At 38.3% G+C, this 18,268-nt stretch overlaps 1 long non-coding RNA gene across 1 annotated transcript; it reads left to right on the forward strand.

Moving 5' to 3' along the window:
* Positions 1-2,160: 2,160 nt before the first annotated feature.
* LOC121771371 lies at positions 2,161-4,155 on the forward strand. Its single transcript, XR_006044011.1, has 3 exons — positions 2,161-2,341; positions 3,427-3,490; positions 3,970-4,155. It is a non-coding gene; the product is annotated as an uncharacterized LOC121771371 (long non-coding RNA).
* Positions 4,156-18,268: the final 14,113 nt, after the last annotated feature.

The following is an 18,268-nucleotide window of genomic DNA, read 5'->3' on the forward strand; positions in this document are numbered from 1 at the left end:
TGCTTTGAAGATCTGGAGACACCATCTCTATGGAGTCCGTTGTGAGATATACACGGACCATAAGAGTCTAAAGTACTTCTTTGAGCAAAAGGAGCTGAATATGCGCCAACGTAGGTGGCTCGAGTTGGTGAAGGACTACGATTGTGGTATAAATTACCATCCGGGAAAAGCAAACGTAGTGGCCGATGCTCTTAGTAGGAAGTCTCAATCTCAGCTGGCCACCTTTCTTACTATCGAGGAGAGTATAATCCAAGAGTTCAGTAAGATGCGCTTGGAAGTGGTGAGAATGCCCGAGACTGTGGAAGGGATAGTAGCCACGTTGGTGATGGAACCCGACTTAAGAGCCAGAATTGTGGAAGCTCAACGGCGAGATACGCTACTAGAAAGGATTCGCTCAGAAGTGAGGACGGGTGAACCCGGAAGTTTCCGTGAGGCAGCGGATAACGGTCTCACCTACAAGGGAAGGTTGTGTGTGCCCAAGGATGAAGGCTTGAGGATGGAAATCATGAGAGAAGCACATGAAACCCCATACGCTGCTCATCCAGGGAGCACCAAAATGTATCAAGACTTGAAAAGACAGTTTTGGTGGAACGGTATGAAAAAGCATGTTGCAGCTTTTGTGGAGAGATGCCTAGCGTGTCAACAAGTAAAGGCGCTACACCAACGGCCCTATGGGAAATTGCAACCCCTCGAGATTCCGGAATGGAAGTGGGAACATATTGCAATGGACTTTGTGATAGGACTGCCAAAATCCCAGCGAGGGAACACGGTGATTTGGGTGATTATAGATCGTCTCACCAAATCTGCCCACTTTGTACCGGTTCGCGCTACTTATGGATCCGACCAGTTGGCTAAGGTATATGTACGGGAGATTATACGCTTGCATGGAGTTCCAGCGACAATCACATCTGATCGTGATGCTAAATTCACTTCTAGATTTTGGACAAGCCTGCAACGCGAGTTGGGGACTAAGTTGAATTTCAGTACAGCTTTCCACCCTCAAACCGACGGGCAGTCGGAGAGAACGATACAAGCCGTGGAGGACATGCTACGAGCCGTGGTGCTTGATCGAGGCTGGGGTTGGGAAGAAGTGTTGCCATTGGTTGAATTCGCGTACAACAATAGTTACCAGGCGACTATCAAGATGGCCCCATATGAGGCCTTGTATGGAAAGAAGTGTAGATCGCCACTTTATTGGGATGAAGTGGGTGAGAGAAGAATTCTCGGACCAGACTCTGTAGAAGAGATGATAGAGATTGTCCAACAAATCCGTGGGAGGATCAAGGAGGCACAAGATCGACAGAAATCTTATGCGGATGTTCGAAGGACCGAGTTACAGTTCGAGGTCGGGGAAAAGGTCTTTCTGAAAGTTTCCCCTTCTAAGGGAATAACTCGTTTTGGAGTGAAGGGAAAGCTGAGACCCCGATTTATTGGTCCATACGAGATTTTGGATAGAGTCGGCGTGGAAGCATACAGGTTGGCTCTACCACCAAGCTTTGGAAATGTGCACAACGTCTTCCATGTGTCACAATTGAGGAAGTACGTGTTTGACCCCACCCACATAGTTCACCAAGAAGAGATGATGGTCCTAAATCCCGATCTAAGCTATGAGGAGAAGCCCGAGGCCATTTTGGATCGAAGAGTGCAAGAATTGAGGAATAAGTCAATTGCTTCGGTGAAAGTACGGTGGAGGAATCATGGAACCGAAGAGGCAACATGGGAATCAGAAGATGAGATGAGAGAGAAGTTTCCAGAGCTGTTTGAGTAATCTAACAAATTTCGAGACGAAATTTTGTTAAGGTGGGAGGAATGTAATACCCGAAAATTTGTGGAATTTTATTCTTTTAATTAAGGATGAAATTTTTATGTTTTTGTGTTTAAAATATGGTGTGGAAAATATTATTTGTGTTTATTTGATTGTTGTGGATGTGGTATTTTTCTACCTAGGCAAATTAAAATGGAATTAAGTAATTAAGCTATGAATAAAAACTCCTAATTAACAAATTAAATCCCTCCCTCCCCAATTCTCTCTTCTTTTTCGAAAAAAAAACCTCCCCCATCACCCCATGATTCTCTCAACCGCCCCCACTCCCTCATAACCGATTTCCCTCCCCCTCTTTTCCATTCGTTCTCTCTTCTCGGTCTCTCTCTCTCGCTCTCTAGCTCTCATCTCTCTCGAAGTGTGCTCTCACGGTAAGCTCTCGCCCCTCTCTCTCTCGGTTTACCTTTCCCCATTCATCCCCTTCTCATCATCATCTTGGCTTCTTCAAGGTGTTACGCTCGTACGTTGTAAATCGGTGTAGGGAAAGCTTCGAATTTACGTTTGAACTATCCAAGAAAGGTAACCAAACCCTAACCCTTGTTTAATTCGAAAACTCATGCATATAGGACGTTTTGGATGGTTTAGATGCTGAATAGGGTTTGTGGCTTTGTGATATGGTTGAGCATGTTTTTGGTAGTAACTGGCAGTGGGTTCCGACCCCTTTTTATCTAAGCAAACGATCTCCGTTGGGTACGAATTTTGAACTGTATAAAGGTTAATGTGGCTTCTGTGTGGTGTGTAATTTTCAGCCTCTTTGAATGTCGTATGATTTTATTATGATTTTTGCAAGTAGACTGCGCAGTTTCGCGAGTTGTATGTTTTTGGGAGATGTTTTCATGTGCTTTGGGTGTGTTTCTGAGTGCTATGTTTTTGTGATGAATGTGGGTGTGTTTGACCAAGAGATGGCTCGGGAAAATCAGTGTTTGGTTCGAGGGTTTCGTGTGTGTTGGCCGAGAGTTGTAGGGTTCGGCCTAGGGCAGTGTTGTGGAGAGTTTTGAAGGGATGATCCCAGGTGTCTGGGTGTGTTTTGGGACGGAGAATGTGTGGTGTGAATGTTGTATAGGGTTTGAGAATCGGAAGTTGGAGGAAAGTGAGTGTGCACGGGACGAGCCAGGCGGCCGAGGTGCCGAGCCAGCGGCCGAGGTGCCGAGCAGGCGGCCGAGGTGCCGAGCCAGCGGCCGAGGTGCCGAGCAGGCGGCCGAGGTGCCGAGCAGGCGGCCGAGGTGCCGAGCCAGCGGCCGAGGTGCCGAACAGGTGGCCGAGGTGCCGAGCCAGCGGCCGAGACACCGAGCCATGTCGAGACGCCGATCCTTTTTCCGAGTTTTTCCGAACCTTTTCCGAGCCAAGTGAGCCGTTTGCACAGTAAGGGTATGCCAGGACTTGGAGTGCTGTGTTCGTGTGTCGTGTGCGCGTTTTGGGTACGTCGTTTGCGTGCGGGGTGTGTTTCGAACGTGTGACTTTGTGTGTTTGTTTTGTAACATGTTGTTAAGTGTATGTACGTGTAACGTGCTAGATGTTGAAGTCGTCCACGTAGGAATCATGCATTGTCGTTTAAAGTCTCGTCTCTTCTGACTCTAATCATGATACAATTTATCTTTCAAAAGGGTGATCGTTTACGAGGAAAGTGTGGTTGAAGAAGGGAATTATTTTAAAAGCTAAGCAATCGAGGTGGGCTTTTCTACCCTACTTTTACGTGGGTTGTTTTTAATACGGACTCTGTTCCGGAATTGTTTATGGAGGTGAACTGTTTGTCTTGCCAAATGTTTTGATTTGAAACCTATCTGAAGTGGTTTACCACATATGTTTAATCGAATTCGGGTCTGTTGGGCTGCGAACCCTCAGGCTAGTGTACACGAGACTGGGTGCCATCTGAGAGCAAGTTGGCCGGTCTAGATGACCTGGGGTGTGGCCACGCCCCTTGTCACCGTTTGGATCAGATAGTGTATGATTGAGGGAATAAGGGTGGCAATATCGGAAAATGACTGCGCAGTCGAATTTATGAAATATATTTTGGTGTACTTGGGTTATTTTCATTACACTCAAAACCCCAATGTTACACTGTTATGGCATGACAAACTATGATTTTGGCGTGTGTCCACTGAGTGCAATAAGTACTCAGCCCTGCATGTTGTTTTCTTAATGTGCAGGTTGAGCGGCGATGGGGAGGACGGATGTTGAGCAGTTAAAGTCAAAATGCGTTTCACTTTGTTTTGGATAATGTCGTGTCGTCATACCCGGCATTATCTGTCTCTTGATCTTTTTCCGCTGCTTGTAATCCGAAACAATGTTTTCATTTAAACTCTGGTTACTTAAACTTTTGAAATGTCGCTACAGTACCTTGTTTTAAAATGAATTTCCTTTTATTAAATGTCTTTGGGTCAAATATTCTTGTTTTTCCCCTTTCTTCCCCGCTTCTTTACGCCTCCCCTAGTCGCGGTCCACCGTACTTCCTATCCTTAGGAAATGCGGGCGTGACAGTAGGTTGTCTCATTCTTTCATTCATGCCCCTTCTGCCAAATAGCCCATTCTACTAAAGTGCCTTTTATCTCTCACAACCCTACTTTCATCATGTTCGTTATAATTTAGGGTGTATTAATTTTGCTTTTTGTAGTACTATAAATTATTAAAATTATCTGTACTATTCTGTTTTGTAGTATTATAATGTACTTCATGTGATTCTAAAGATTAGGTCAACTTATACATAAAGCTACATCTACAAGTTTATGTCAAAATTGGTGAATATATTATGAATGTTCATCTTAAAATTATTATTAGTAACGAATATAAGTTCATTAGGATCATTCAAATTATGGCTCAATATGCTATTAAAAAACTTCAACTAGATGGATTGATCTCCCAAAATAGATCAATTTGTCACTTGAGCTAAACGTCATTGATAATTATGCAGTTTTTAAATTTTTTTTTATCAAAGTACCCTTTAGGGTTAATATAAAACGATTAGACTACGCATTCAAACATCATTATATATCATTGATTTATCTGAAGAACACTATGAAAATTTGTTAATTTTTCATTTTATCTCTCTTCAGTGTAGCATTTGTGTATTTATATTTGATTTGTTTAATATTTTACGGATGCTTGCCGATAGAAAATTGAATTATGCTGTTTTAGACACTAGCAGAATAAATTCTATATTACCCATAATGTTATCAAGAATCTCTTTAATTTGAAGGGAGATATTGTTCGGATTGTTGACTGCAATAGCAGTTTGATATTGTTCGGATTGTTGACTGCAATAGCAGTTTGGTCACTCTCAAAAGACCTCAAATTAACTGGGATTGGACAAAAATTATATACACCTTTCAACTTTCCTTAGACTTCCGATATGGGATGAGTTTGTACTCAACAAACATGATTGATTGGTGTAATGATTCTTGGCCTGACATTAGACATACCAAGAATTCAAATCAAATTGAAATCAATACGATGGAGCTCGAATTCTAGCTACTTGATTGTCCAAAATTACGCCATCTATTATTAAGATTAATTAAATGATTAGAACACATATGTATACGTATTATCATGATTGAAAACAGAAAGAGAGATGTGTTAATCTGGCAAGTTTGAATGATGATGCTAGATGGTGAAAGGGGACAAGAGGGATAGGGTGAAGACATGTGGAGGATATGATGAGAGTGAGATTGCTAATTCGGAGGTAAAAGATAAAGACATTTGTGATGGGGAGACTCATTATTCTGTCCATGGTTTTAGGGCCACTTGCAATTTGCTTTCCCTACCTAGTTCTATTTTTATTTCTTTTCATGTTTGTGGATAATTAATGAATCCAATCCTTGAGTTATGCTTGATATAATTAATGGAGTATATGACGATTGTAATTATATGGTGAGATCATACTTGGTTAATTTGTTGGAATATGAAAATGAAATGGCGATTTATGCATGTCTGTTTTCAATTCTTTTTCTTAAATTGTGGGTTTTTATTCAAAATTATTAAAGTAATGAGACGGAAAAAAAATAGAATAGTGTTAGTTGAATGTGGATAAATAGGTAAAAAATATGAGAGGAAAAGTGGCGAGTCTTATTATTAAAAGGGAAAATAATTAATTTTTATAGGAAAAACGAAACAGAAAAAAGTGACAGAGAATGAAAATACTATTATACTACTTATTTTGTATTATATATTATTATTTTATATAATTATCTGTTAAAAATTAAAATTAATTAAGACAAAAAAATGGAATCGTAAGATATTGTTGGATTGATCAGTAAAAATCATATTTAGTCACTGGGAAAAACTGATCCCTTCAATTTCCTTGAGTTTGTATCTACTAAATTTGAAATACATGATTTCAAACTATCGATTTTTTTATTCCATTTTATATTACTTCTCCAAAGTGCCTCTTAGATCACTGTCAATTAGCCGTCTTGTTAGTTTTTTGCATTTAAAATGTTAGATACTTTCAACACACCAAAAATGGTTCATTTTAGGAAAAAAATCATATGATCAATGGGAGGCTTTAGAACTCTTTTTGTTTGCACTTAATTTCAGTCTAGTATATACTATATAATTACAGCTGCTACACCTTCGTCCAAAAGTATTGGTATATAATTAATTATGTTTGCCCTAGCTAGTTCTTTTTTAATTTTAATGGGGCAACAGCAACCCCGATTCTTCTTTTCAGTAATAATTTTATAAAAGGGGAAGCATTATTGGACTTGAATGGATGCATAATGGCCAATGGCTTTCAAGAAAAATAAATATTTCTAAGTCAGAATGAGGGCATGTTAAAACTGCTACACTGCTACCTGCCAACTAAACATGAATTCAAATTTTAATACTGAATTAGTTAGTTAATTATGTCCTTCAATTTTGATAATCTAAATCTCCACTTACCAGCGACTTGTTTGTTTCATTGCTGTGCAACAGTTCTTCAAATTGTATGGTACTAGAGCAAGGTTCAATTTTCCAAAATATCATAAATGCTAGCTTCCATAAAATAGACAGGCTTGCCAGACTAGCAGCAAATATAAATATAGACATGTTAATAAAGTGGAAGGCTAAATTTTTATCATGATAGAATTTTCTAACTCTAATTCTAAATATTTGGATTTAGGGCTAATTAAAATAACCAATAATGATGAAAATGACACGATCTCTCTAATATCTAATAATAAAAATTACTCATATTTATAGAACATAAAATATTTAATTAGATCAAAATCCTTAAAATTCAGATATAATAAATATCAGTAGTATAAGAAATTAATATAACTTGTGATAAATTCCTAGTTAGTGAAAGATTTAAATAGATTATGATGGATGTTGACATTTAATAAAAAGAAAAACTTGATTTAAGATTACTAAAGTTAATGTCACGCAAAAACACATTTTTTCCAATTTTTTTCTATTATGATATTATACTAGTAAAAATCTAATTTGTATGCACGTTAGATATAAATGGGACTTATTTAATATTTTGTATGGTTATTTATATATTTTGTTAAAATTAATTCGAGCAAGTTTACAAAATAATTCAAAGAATTCTAGAAACACAAACTATCAATGTCCTTAGCAATCCTTCTTTGTAGGAGTAGTTTTTAGTACAAAAATGTAAATTTGAAAATAATATAACCAGATTAGTCTTAACCTAAGACCAGACAACCAATATTAGAGCAGACCCAGATCAAAATTAAAGCACTATTTGACTAAGTTCAAACCCTCACATGTATACACTCCACATAACAATTTGGTCAACTGTGCTCAATCACAACCTTCCATCTGCAAAGAAAATTATTCTTCACAACTTAGGCTCTTATTCTCAAATCTACCGCTGAGAATTTCAATTTATTAAAATATTCGTCAAACCCTATAACCTCACTTCTCTTCAAATCTCTTAATCAGCAAATTCACCTCATCATATTGGTAATCATGATTAACAAACATAGTATGCCAATAAAAGCAAAAACTAGATCTGCTTCATTTATTCACAGTCACTATAAATAGAGGGACTGGAGAAGGCCTCAAATCATACAATCTGAGTCTCAGTTAACACTCACCCATTCCCCCCTCTCCCTCTACCTCTCTTCTTCTTTAATTTCAGCGATTATGTGTGTGTAAAATCTAGAGTGAAAGAAAGTAGGGTGAGACGATATTGGTGATGAGTTGACAGAAGATAGAGAGCACAAATGATGAAAATACAAAAAATATGTATATCAATCTTTGTGCTCTCTATTCTTCTGTCATCACCTTCTTTTCCTTCACCTTGTTTTCTTACATCTCTTAATTTCCCATTAGTACTGATAAAAAAAGAAATTTAATATTAAACCATACCAAATTTTGAATATTGCATCTCTTTCTGATCTAAAAATCTTGGGAAGCATAGTAGTAATGAAAGTATGCTGAAATGCATATAAATTTGTGTTAGATAGAGGTTTGGGGTTTAGTTGTTGTTGACAGAAGATAGAGAGCATAGATGATGAAGTTGCAAGTTATGCATCTCAGTCCTTTGTACTCCCTATACTTCTGTCATCACCCTAAAAAACCCTCCATTAACTATAGAATAAAGTTGTCTTGATGATTTTTGGGTTTTGGTGTGTGTGTGTTTAAAAGATATGGAACTGGGCTACTTCACCACCCAATATTTGTTGAAGAAACATTCTCCCCCCGTCTACCATTTAAAGAGCCATTTTGACTCGTTACGGATTTTAAGAAATTGTTTTATGAAGAAAAAGTAAATGGGGAAAGTGAAAGTTATTTATAGAATTAGTTTTATAATGAATTGTGATTACAAAAAATTAATGAAACGTGAAGTACGTATATTAAAAATAGTAAAGTAAATGGTTATATATATGGTGGATAACCTAAAATGCCAAAAATGTTCCTTTAAATGGTTGCCATAAGTATATCTTTAAATTAAACAGACACAACAGAATTGAAAATACCCTATTTTAGTTTGTTTAGTTTGCTCTTAATGTTTGTCCCTTTTTTCTTCTCTGATTTAGGTAGGCTGTAATTACCATTTTTAGAATTAACTCTTGTGGGAGGTCTCCTATTTTCTTTCTCTTTTCTTCATTTTAAATTGAATTAGGCGATAAATCTTATTTCATTCGTCCCACAAGAATATGTACTGTTTCCTTTTTAGTTCATCACATAAGAATATACACTTTTTCATTTTGGAAACTCTTTTACATGTGAGACTCATTCTACACTAACAATAGTTTAATTAGTATTTATTTCTACCTCTTTCTTACTTTATCAATTTTGCATTAAACTGTTGGTTTTCAGTGATTACTGTGATACAAAGATACACTAATCGGGCGTAATATAACCCAAGTGAAGAATGAAGATAAAAGTACAATAAACTGAATAGAAATAATCAAAACAATAATTGAAACTGTAAACCGTAGATGTAAGCCGAGTCGAGGAGTCCTCTTTCTGCAAGACGAGATAAGCCCCAGTAGTACTCTCGGATTGACGTGTCGTTCCCAAAGATAAAACGGCTTCGTCTTGTTCATTGCAGCACCGCAAACATAACAAGCTCCGGCAAATTGGATGATGTTGAGGGCAGAGTTTCGACGGAACACTATGAAAAGAGAGGGAGAGAGCTATGCACATGATATGCTAAGTTTGCTTGTGGTTATGTAGGGAATGCAAGGGATGCATGCCTATTTATAGGCCAAGTCCACTCATTTGAATTGATGGAGTCAACACTCATTATGAGTGTCATGATGGCTTGATTGTAACCGCCGGGGATTACAAGCCGTTACGGGACCTGGAGAGGTTGATCCTGGACGAACGTATCGAGACACGCTGTGCGTCTAGGTTCGTTCACGACGTGGACTTCATCACGTGTCAGCCACGTTAGCTTTACCGCGTCATACTGACGAGGTGTCATCCCACTTAGCTCGCTGACGTGGAAACGTCGGTGTTTTAAAAAGAACTAGACCAAGTCCAAGGACACGAGCACGGGCTCGAGGCTCAAGGCACGCGGCTCGCGGTAACGGCGGCGCACGCGTGTGGGCTCTACATCCCATCTTAGTCCACTATAATTATTACATGTAATAATTCATCTTGTTAAATATATGTTTAACAAGGTTCTCTCCACCAATGAGTGATAATTAACACTTTTAATTAATCCATTGGTTTTATATCATAGCTCCTTTATAGCTCACAATTGTGACAAACTTTAATTTATAATTTCTCACTCACCGAGAATCGGTTTAGAGAAAATGAATATATTAGGGTCATCTACTCCAAAAGTAGATCATCGCTATTGCATTTAATTTTATAAAATTAAATGTCCCATCATATTTATTATTGGTCAAAGTTCATTGACTAAATACTATTCCAACAATCCCCCACATGAGGGAAAATTGCTAAATGCATATGTATGCAGACACAAGCCCAACCCTCAAGAGGTATATATGCATAAGGATAGGTAGTTGTTGGCTTTGAACCATCCATAGTCAACACCATCGGATACAGAGGCAGCCTAGTAGCGCGATGCTTTGAACTATTCCTCCACGGCGTGCACCAAGACAATGATGTTAACACTTAAATACCTCAACCTCATCCGTTTTCACGTTTTGTGTTCATTGCGGCCTTGGACACCACTTTGGATTCATAAGTGTGTTATATGAAGCGACCACACTTCCCACTTACATAGGCGATTCTTAGTCGAGTATCTTGTCATACTCGGTCTCCTTGAGAACTCAATCTCCTAGAGATCCTTTGGGAATCATTACAAGTCATAGACTTAACCACACCAATAGGCAAGTTTTTCAACATTCTATTGCTCTTTAGAGAATAGATATAGATGAGTGTTTCACACGAACTCTCATAGCTTAGTTTTCCCATTGAACCAAGTTCTTGGGATCTCCAGTCATCATGGTTGGATTACCACTATAACAATTCTTTATGTTGTGGATTTTAAACGCATCCCCTCTAGCAAATTATTCATTTGATCACGATTTAACCATTTGGTGAGCGGATCCGCTAGATTACACAATGACTTCACATAGTCAAATGTAATCACCTCTGTTGTGATCAAATGTCTCATAGTATTATGTCGTCGACGAATATGTCGAGACTTACCATTGTAAAAGCCATTATTTGCCCTTCCTATAGCAGCTTAGCTCTCACAGTTAATTAACACTGGAAGCACTGGCTTAGACCATCATGGAATATCTTCAAGCAAGTTCTTAAGACACTTGGCTTCCTCACTAGCTTTATCTAAAGCTATGAATTCCGATTCCATGGTTGATCGGGCTATACATGTCTGTTTCATGGTTTTCCACGAGACAACACCACCCCCAATAGTAAAGACATATTCACTTCTTTAAAGGGAATCTTTGTTATCAGATATCCAGTTCGCATCACATTACCCTTCAAGTACCGGGGGGTATCTCGAAAATTGTAGCCCATGATTTTGAGTATACTTTAAGTACCTCAAAACTCTTACAAGAGCTTTCCAATGCTCCTTACTTGGATTGATCGTGTAACGACTCAACTTTTTCACAATGCAAGCAATGTCAAGTCTAGTGCAATTAGTCAAATACATACTGCACCCAACGACCCGTGCATAATCTTCTGGTGTAACGGGCTCGCCCTTGTTTTTGCTCAAGTGAACATTGAGCTCTATAGGCATCTTAGTCGACATGCCATCATTGGCGTTGAATCTCTTTAGTACTTTCTCACCATAATGAGATTGTGTCAAGATGATTCCTTCAAGTTTTCTTAGAATCTTCATTCCAAAAAACCACATCAGCTAGACTCATATCCTTCATGTCAAAATTTCTCTTTAACATGGTTTTCGTATAGTTAGTCACTTGGGTGTTACAACCCATGATTAACATGTCATCAACGTAGAGACACACTATAACGTATCCATTATCAGTGTTCTTAATGTAGACACATTTGTAACAATCGTTGATTTTAGATTCACTTGATAACATCACACTATCAAATTTCAAGCAACGATGCTCGTTTCAATCCATAGAGGGACTTAACCAGTTTGCAAACCTCTTTCTCTTGTCCAGGTACTACAAAACCATCAGCCTGTTCCATATACATTTCATCTTAAATTACCATTTAGAAACACCGTTTTAACATCTACTTGATGAATCTCAAGATTGTGCACAACAGCAATCGCGAGAAGCACTCGAATTGATGTAATCCTCGTTACAGGTGAATAGGTATCGAACAAATTGTACCCTTCTTTTTCCTTAAAGCCTTTGACAACCAGTAAGACTCTATACATATCAACTGTTCCATCGTCCTTAAACTTCCTTTTAAAGACCCATTTCTATCCTAAAGGTTTAGCCAATTTAGGTAGATCAACCAACACCCAAGTGTGGTTTAGCAAAATTGAATCGATTTCGCTTTGAACAGTTTTTCTCCAATGCAACTCGTCAGGGCTAGCAAAGGCTACTTTTATTGATGTTGGTTTTTCATCCAACATAAAAACAATGTAGTCAGGACCAAAGGTCTTTGGTGTTCTTACCATACTACGACGTCTTAGTACTGTATCGTTGGATCACACCTTGTTCGCTTGTGCGATTTTGGCGCTTCATCCGCTGATTCAGAACTAATGACTTCATCCTAAATTCTCGTCTCAGAATTGGATGCAACATTTTCCTTGTCTTTGTGAGGAAATGTATTTTTCAAGAAATACTACATTCTTAACTCGATTGTTGTTCCTACGGTCGCAGTCTGTAATTCAGACTTGTAGACAACAAATCGATATGCAATACTATTAATTGCATACCCAATAAAGATGCAATCAACCGTTTTAAGACCGATTGTAACTTCTTTCGACGGAGGAACCATCACCTTTGCCAAATATCCCCGCACTCTGAGGTATTTGTAGGATGGATTCATTCTCTTTCACAACTCATAAGGAGTGATATCCTTACTATTGTTGCATAATTCCTCAAACGGGGCCACATATTCGCCTTCTCTATCATTTTGATTTACTATCCAAGTTGATTCCTGACTTCGTTCTTATAATTTTTGAACACTTCAATTGCTTCATCTTTACTTCTTAAACATAAAGATAGCAACATCTTGTGCAATCATCTATGAATGTGATAGAGTATATTATACCACTTCTAGTTTGCGTGAATTTTAAATCACATACAACAATGTGAATTTTAAAGGGGTTTCATGTTACGTTCAACATAATGAAACAGTAACTTAGTCATTTACGCCTCAAGACAAATCTCACATTTGTTTGGGTATTGACTTTATTTATCTTTAATAAATCTAAGTTTACTAACCGTTTTATAGCATTAGGATTCACATGTCCTAATCTATAATGCCACAAATAAGAGGAAGTATTGGCACTTTCATTACTAGCCAATGACTTTTCAACAAGGCGAATAGCCGATACACTTTGTTTAAAAAGACCCTCGGTTACATAACATTTCCCGATAAGTTTTCCAAACTAAATACACATAGAAATTATCAGACTCAAATACAAGTTTAAACCCTTATTTACAAGTATTGATCCAAAACTAGGTTCTTGTGTATGTCCGGGACATGTAGCACTTCCTTCAGAGTGATTGTCATGTCGGACGTAATCTTGAAGACCACATCTCCAACGCCGACAACTTCCGATTAGGCTTGGTTCCCCATGTTGAGCTTCCTCCCCTCAACAGTCTTGTAAGTATAGAACTTATTTCTATCGGCACACACACGGGCAGTGACGCCCGTGTCGATATACCAACCACCTTTAATCTCGACGTGGTTGACTTCTTCAGTTACTACGGCGGCTATGTTGCCTTTGGCATGTTTGATAAAGTTGGCTCCACCAAGCTTCTTGGTTGGTGGCTTCATCTTTCTCCTGACATCTGGACGGATGCCAAATGTCTCCCGACATCTCCCATGGAATTGGTGGGTGCCTAATGTCTCCCAACATTTTTTCAAGACACAGACGAGTGTCAAACTTCTCCCGATATTTTCTAAGGGACCAACGTGTGCCAAATGTCTCCCGACATTTGCTAAGGCGAACGGGAGCCAAATGTCTCCCCATGTATCCCGACGAACGGGAGACCGACTGGTGTAAAATTTGCTCTCGGCATCTCCTAAGAGACGGATGGTTGCAAAATGTCTACTGACATTTCCTAAGGGACTAGCGTGTGCCAAATGTCTCCCGGCATATTCTAAGGCACTAACGGGAGCGAAATGTCTCCCCATGTCTCCCGACATTTTGAAGACACTGACGGGTAAGAAATGTCTCCCGACATTTCCCATGCCAAAGACGGGAGTCGAATGTCCCTCATGTCTCCGACGAACGGGACACGCCCAACGACCCTATCCATGGGGATGACGGGAGACGCCTCGTTGGACTTCCCGACCATTGACTATTTACAAGGTCTCTCCCCCACATTGGAGTCAGTCGTGTTGATTGCAAAGCCATCAACTCTCGTGTTGGACCCGACGGTCCTAACACTCTATCCATTAGAGGATTCTATGGAGCCACCAAACGTGGAACCATTAGTTCTCGTGTTGGCCCCCTAAGGCCCCAACACACGTGTTAACCTTGAAGGCCTCAACACTTGATCCATTGGAGGATCTCACGGAACCACTAATAGTGGAACCGTCAGTTTGTGTGTTAACCTCGAATGCCCCAACACTCATGGCAATCCCAAAGGACTCAACACACGATCCATTGAAAGATCTCGCGGAACCACTAACAGTGGAATCTTCATTTTACGTGTTGGCCCCGAAGGCCCCAACACCATGTTGACCCCCAAGGGTCCAACACTCGATCCTATTAAGGATCTCATGGAACCACTTAATGTGGAACCATCGGAACCACCCAAGGGGGATGCACCAGCGACCCGAATGGTTAGAAAGCGCCCATGGCGCTTGGTTAATCAAGGGTAATGATGTGGACTTGATGGGAGTCGCGGTCACAACGGGGACCGACGGGGAACATTGGGCATGGCGGGGACCCGATAGAGACCCAGCGGGGGAACATTGGACACGGCAGGGACCAGACAGGGACCCAACGGGGGAATAGTGGGCACGTCGATGTTGGAGTCGGAGAAAGCGGCAACGGGGAACGCAGCGACGGGATCCATCTCCAAGCTATGGTATTAGTTTCGAAAGTTTTAGATTCAATTTAAAGTTTAAACTCCTTCTTCAACGGGGCGTATCTCGTCTTGCGATTGTTGGTTTTCAGTGATTACTGTGATACAAAGATACACTAATCGGGCGTAATACAACCCAAGTGAAGAATGAAGATAAAAGTACAATAAACTGAATAGAAATAATCAAAACAATAATTGAAACTCTAAACCGTAGACGTAAGCCGAGTCGAGGAGTCCAGTGCTCTCGGATTGGCGTGTCGTCCCTAAAGATAAAACGGCTTCGTCTTGTTTGTTTCAGCACCGCAAACATAACAAACTCCGGCTAACTGGATGATGGCGACGGTAGAGCTTCGACGGAAGACTATGCAAAGAGAGGGAGAGTGCTATGCAAATGATATGCTAAGTTTGTTTGTGGTTATATAGGGAATGCATACCTATTTATAGGCCAGTCCACTCATTTGAATTGATGGAGTCAACACTCATTATGAGTGTCATAATGGTTTGACTGTAACCGCCGGGGGTTACAAGCCGTTACGGGAGCTGGAGAGGCTGATCCTGGACGAACGTATCGGGACACGCTGTGCATCTAGGTTCGTTCACGACGTGGACTTCATCACGTGTCAGCCACGTTGGCTTTACCGCGTCATACTAACGAAGTGTCATCCCACTTGGCTCCCTGACGTGGAAACGTTAGTGTTCTAAAAAGAACTAGACCAAGTCCAAGGACACGAGCATGAGCTCGAGGCTCGAGGCACGCGGCAACGGCAGCACGCGTGTGTGGGCTCTACATCCCATCTTAGTCCACTATAATTATTACATGTAATAATTCATCTTGTTAAATATATGTTTAACAAGGTCTCTCCACCAATGTGGGTATTTAACACTTTTAATTAATCCATTGGTTTTATCTCATAGCTCCTTTATAGCTCACAATTGTGACAAATTTTAATTCATAATTTCTCACTTACCGGGAATCGGTTTAGAGAAAATGAATATACCACGATCATTTACTCCGAAAGTAGATCGTCGCTATTGCATTTAATTTTACAAAATTAAATGTCTCGTCACATTTATTATTGGTCAAATTCCATTGACCAAATATAATTCCAACATAAACTTAGGTCGATTCGAAGCGTATATTCTTTTAGGATAGAGGAATATTAAACTATAAGTGCAACTAACTGTATTCGGCTCCTTATTTTTTTTTAAATAAAAAATGTCGCTTTGTATATCGAGTTAATCTCTTTCATTCCAGAGGAAGTTACATTAATTCATAAGTACATTAATATCATTTTTCCTCTAAAGATTTAGCAATGAAGTATATTAGTAGCATTTTATATTTTTTCGCCTGTCTAGCTCTTTAATAAGGAACTCTCCTTACAGATTATATTTCTGCAGGTTTAGCAATGTCCATCTGAGAATAACTTATAAGTAATACTCCCTGCGTTCCATTAAATATAAAATATTTGTTTTCAAAACTGGATTTTTTGTAGTATTGTTTTGTGAATTAATGAAGAGAGAGTAAAGTAAGAGAGGAAAAAAAGTAGAGAGAGTGTAGTTTCTATTTCTGGAAATGTTTCATTTTTAATGAGACAACCCAAAAAGTAAAAGGTTCCATTTGTAGTGGGACAAAGGGAGTACATTTTATGGTATAATTTGAATGGATAAAGATTTAGTAACTCATGGATCATTTAGCTTGATATTTGGTTCAAATGAGCTGAACAAAAGTATTTAATTGTATAAAATGAGCTGAACTTTGAACAAAAGTATTTAAATGTATAAAATGAGCTGAACAAAGGTTATTAATTGTACTCCCTCCTCCTAACTAAGTTGATACAAAACTTTTGGACACGGAGATTAAGAAATTGTGTTGAAAAGTATGAGAGAATGACTAAAATAGAAGAGATAAAGAGAGAGTAAAGTAGGTAACAGAATAAAGTAAGATTGGTTGGATATTTTGTTTTTTATAAAAGGAAATGACTCACCTTAGTTGGGACATTCCAAAAATAAATACGAATCAACTTAGTTGGGACGGAGTGAGTAGTATAATAAAACTTGGCACACTAGATTATTTTTTAAAAAGTCATCAAAATGATGATAACTTAACAATTTTAAATGTTTAAATAATCTTACATAATTACTATCTTCCACCAATTACATGCATATATTATGTAACTCATAAATTATGATAGTTCAAGTGCGGATGCAATTGTATCTGATAACCTCATATCAATTGTTGCCATTTTCGTTTGAACAATATTTCCTGCTGCATATTGATTACTTCCTCCGTCTCTGAAAATTTGTCACATTTCATTTTCTGCATTCGTTTTAGAAAAATAATACTACCTCCGTCCCATATTAATAATTACATTTACTTTTTTGCACTCGTTTTAGAAAAATAATACTACCTCCGTCCCATATTATGAATTTTCTAAGAGGACTGCCCTGTTTCTGGCCGGTTCTGGAAAAATGTCCATAAATATAAACCAGATAGGAATTTCAAGCTAAAAAATAAATCCTCATAAACTAGACTTTTCTTCTTATCTTTTACAATTGGTTTCGTTGGTTTCCGACTTATGAGTCGAGCAGAATGATTTTTCAAAGTTAGCGCTTTCTGCCGTGAATAGTAACTAATAATAGTGAAAGTGATTTTGTTAATTTTATTTGAGTAACCTATTGGGGTGAGATGATTATGAACTTGAGATATACTTTAAATAATGATGGACGGAAGATGTGTGCTTTTTCTTGGAATTGTTTAATACCGTTTTCGTATTGTTTTTATGAATTATTTCCGGTAGATCATCTAGTAGTAAGTGTGACAGCATTTGCCAGATGATTTGTTACGGTTGAATGTTAGATAAAATCCCATGAATCATATGGTGAATGTCTGCTTTGACTGATGCTTACTTGTTTAAGTAACTTGTGTTGCATGTTAATGAGATTGGTTAGATCGTATAGATGTTAAAGCCTATGTTGACTAATGTCTCTTCTTTTCTCTTCTTTATTTTATAATTTATTATTATTTAAAGTTTAATTAATCTATAATCTTAATTCAAGCATGGGAAGGCAACATCTATATTGGATGTGAGAAACATAATATTTCTCACCCGTGCTACACCACATATTGAATTTTTTGGAAAAAATATATATAATATCTAATTACTATGTGTCAAATATTTAAAAAAAATCAGCTTTTCAAATTTGTTGACACTGGTTAGAATATGTTGGATATCAAATAAAAAAAAGTATAAACACACATCATCAACATGTGATAAAGCATATAGTTCAACTGTGAGCATGATTATTAGTAACCTACAACAGGAATGTACCTGCAGAGAGGGGGGGATCAAATAAACTTAAGGATTGGATT

This window comes from Salvia splendens, chromosome 16 (assembly GCF_004379255.2).
Source record: "Salvia splendens isolate huo1 chromosome 16, SspV2, whole genome shotgun sequence".
Classification (NCBI taxonomy): domain Eukaryota; kingdom Viridiplantae; phylum Streptophyta; class Magnoliopsida; order Lamiales; family Lamiaceae; genus Salvia; species Salvia splendens.